This window comes from Mastomys coucha, unplaced genomic scaffold (genome assembly GCF_008632895.1).
Source record: "Mastomys coucha isolate ucsf_1 unplaced genomic scaffold, UCSF_Mcou_1 pScaffold23, whole genome shotgun sequence".
Lineage (NCBI taxonomy): Eukaryota > Metazoa > Chordata > Mammalia > Rodentia > Muridae > Mastomys > Mastomys coucha.
This window is the reverse complement of record NW_022196906.1, coordinates 98,711,597-98,715,343: the sequence shown is the minus strand read 5'-3', so window position 1 is coordinate 98,715,343 and position 3,747 is coordinate 98,711,597. Positions and strand designations below refer to the sequence as shown.

At 41.6% G+C, this 3,747-nt stretch overlaps 1 protein-coding gene across 1 annotated transcript in view; it reads right to left on the bottom strand.

Moving 5' to 3' along the window:
* Positions 1–3,747, bottom strand: part of Cpne4 (copine 4) — a 466,654-nt gene that overhangs the window by 18,414 nt on the left and 444,493 nt on the right. The gene's annotated exons all lie outside the window — the stretch shown is intronic.

Genomic DNA, 3,747 nt, shown 5'->3' with positions numbered 1-3,747 from the left:
GACACCTTGAGAAAAAGTATCACTCAAGATCGTACTGCCTATTAGAGCCAGGGTTCAAACCCAGACAGTTCAGAATCTAAGGGGCCATCCGATGGCAGTGAAGACATTGATAGAGACCTGCTACCCACCAAGGCATGGTCTCCTTTAGAGGGTTCACTGTATCCTCCACATTAAGCTTATACACAAGCAACAATAAATTATTTGCATGCCTTTTCTTCCTGATACTGTCTTTTGGGTTAATTTCTTGTTGTTGTGGTTGTCCTTAGGTTTCTTAATTTGGGTCTTACTCTGTAGCCCAGACTGGTCTGGAAACTGCACTTTAGTCTAGACTAGCTTGAAACACACAGCAGTCTTTTGCATTGCATGTGCTCTAGTGCCCAGCTGTATCACCATCTCACATCCCACCCTCTACCTGACCGCCCTCTACCCTCCTCACCTTCACCACTGGAATTTTCATTTCTGTGGAATAAGGACCCAATGACAGATAATCCATGAATTTGACTCACTAAGTAATGCCTATGTACAACTTAATTCCAATGATGAGCCATGAGACTCACGCTTGCCCTTTATTTAATCTTGGTCTCTTGTATGATCGTTAGAATTTGTCTCCTGATTTGGGTGGTCATGTGTATTTACCTTAACCCTAACTCAACTGCACAGTTTAAGTTAGCTAACTAAGCTAAACAGTTAAAAGGGTGGGGAAGGGAGGCATTGCTGATGCCACTGCCCAGGTGTTAGGCTTATCTACAATCCTGGGAGCTCTACGTATTCTGTTCTTAGAAAGACTGAGAAGTGAGCACCAGAGAGGACTATAGGATTCCCAAGCCCATGCTTTTCTAATTACCATTATAATTTAATAGCTATATGTAGTATGAAACATCTACTGGCAATGGTAGTCTCTAGGTCCCTGATTAGGCAACAAATAAGACCTTTCTTAAGCAACATATGTGCTGCTGTGGTGGTCTGGAATATTGAACCTTGGCAGAAGCCACCCTCTTCTTGAGTCATTTGCCTTTGGTTTGCTTATTTGGTTGTTTTTGTTTTTGTTTTGTTTTGTTTTCTCTCCTATTAAGAACACAACTGAGCTTTGTTCTTGGAACCGTTTCCACATTTTTCAGTTCTTTACAGAATTAGTCAAGGGCAAAAAAAAAAAAAAGGAATGCAGGTTAGGGTTTACCACTGAATATCTTCTGTAGGAAAACAGACGTTAACTCCTTTTCTGAGCAAACTCACGCAAATTTGAGAAAGTCAAAGTCACAAAGCCAGATTCTCACCCAGCCCTTCCCAATCGACTTAGATATCCTTAGCAACTGACGACAGCTTTGAAAAAACCTTCCACCACAGTCAGGTCCACGCAGATGGGGTTACAGATTTGGGAAAATCTGAGTTCTCTAAAGTGAAGGTTTAAGTCCTCCATAAAACCACACACTCCTTAGTCTCCTCAGTGCTGTGTCAAACCAGGCTCTATTGTACCTCGCATCAAGCACCTATTAGAGAAAGTATTATTGCAGATAAATAAGAGACACAAAACCTCCTGGTCCCTGGAAAGGTTGGAAGACTTTGCCTCAGCACTTCCCCCTTAGCCTAAAACAAATGGTAGACTAGGGAGGATCTGGCTAAGTGAGAAGACTTTCCAGGATGGAACACAAGTCGTGGGTTTTCCACTGCAGGGATGCCTCAGGCATGAGAACCAGGACCCTGGGAGATATCACATCCTTTGCTCTCCTCTGATGGATCTCTCCCTCCCCCACCTCTCTCTCTCTCTCTCTCTCTCTCTCTCTCTCTCTCTCTCAGGAAGGGTAGATCTAATGGTATATCTACTTCCAATCACCAACCCTGTGCTTTAATGATATTCTTCTTAAACCTGCTAAACTACCCTTGGGGATTTGAAGTTTGCTGAGCTTCATACACTGTTATGTAATTGAGCTTCCAGAGTAAGGGTAGGGAAAATGCCTCACCTACAAGGAGAATAATTAATGAGCCAGAAGGCTGAATTCTCTGAAGTCAGCCACTAGAAAGCTTCTACTTAATAAATATACTGAAGAAAAAAAATTCCAAGCCTAGCACAATAGATTTAAAGTCCATTCCTCCTGTTTAAAAATAAAATGAGCCAGAAAGGAGTCTTATGCAAGGACTAAGGGAAGGAAGTTGAACAATAGAAAACTTTAATATGACAACACTTCAAAGAAGTCAGAACTGGATCCATTGGCCACCAAGCAAAAGGACCATTAGCAGCTATTGGGAGAAAGGGCAAACACTGTCGACTGGGAAATTTCAGATGCATATTCCCACACTGGAAATATCCCACACATTTCTGATTGTCAGAATAAAACAATGGTAAACACAACAAAAGGGCTCATGCCCATCCATAGTGACATGCCAGCTGCCCTTAGCTTCACAGGAAATGGCCATGTTCAAATTATATCCATGTAAGAAGTTGATTTTAAGCACATTTTCCACTTGCTCCATTAAGGAAAACACTGAGCTAAAGCAAGGGGTTAATACTTGTCAAGGGAAATTCCCAATCCTCATGCCAATGGAGGTCAATTCAAACAAGGTGGCCTTTCAGAGGACTTGGGTGTTCGATGAAAACATTTTTCCAAACAGTCATCTTAAAACAATCCCATGGATAGGAATGCAACACTCTTCTGGGGATATGAGAGTGTGGTTTTCTTTTGGAAAAGGGAAATCAGTATTCAGTTCTTTTACTTCTCCATCGTATGCTGAACACATCCCAGCTCTTCTGGGAGCATCTGTGTTGGCAGTGCCTGGTCTCATTCATGCATCTCCCTTCACAACTACTCTTTTCTTTACCTCTTCTGACTCTCATCCACTGTGCTGCCACACAGTACTGCTTTAGAGAGGAAAAACTGAATATCAAGTAAAGGGAACTATTCTGCAGGATTCAAATCCTAACAACCAAGTACCAAGATTCAACTCTCAAGCACGCGATTCAAACATAGGATAAAAGAAAAACTCTACAAAATTCAGTAGCAACCAAATCTTCTGCAACCCAGATTATTGTCCATTTTCACTTTTTAAAATTGCTTGGGGATCTAGCGCAATCATAGAACATCTACCCGCCATGTAGAAGACTTTGGGTTAAATCTCTAGTACTGTAAGAAAGAAAGAACTTAGGATGTACTACTGTCAGTTGGTAAGTTATTAAAAATATGTTTTGGGGGACTGGTAAGATAGATCAATGGGTAAATGTGCTTGACATTGGGTCTGACCGCATGAATTTGATCTATTCTTGAGACACACATGGTAGATGGAGACAAGCAACTCCTGATAGCTGTCCTCCGACCTCCACATCTGTAATAAAATTTTTTTAAAGATTTTCCCATTTTAAATAATCTATGTGTGTGTGTGTCTATATGTTGGCATATACAACTGAGTATGGGCTCCAGTGGAGGCCGGAAGAGAGCACCCTTCAGGAGCTAGAGTTACAGGTGCTGTAAGCCTCCTGCTATGGGTTCTGGGAACTAAACTTAGGTCCTCTGAAAAAGCAGCATGTGCTCTTAACTGCTGAGGTATCTATCTCTTAACTGCTGAGCAGTATTCTCAGACTCCATACCCTATGTAGGTTTTGATCATTGACTGTTAATTTTTGGGGTGGTGGGTGGGTTATATCATTGAAAGAATTGAGCAATACTGTAGGTTAAAAATCTATGTTCACTAGTTCTACCAGAGGACCCAGCTATACCACTCCTGGGCATATACCCAAAAGATACTGCAACATGTAAT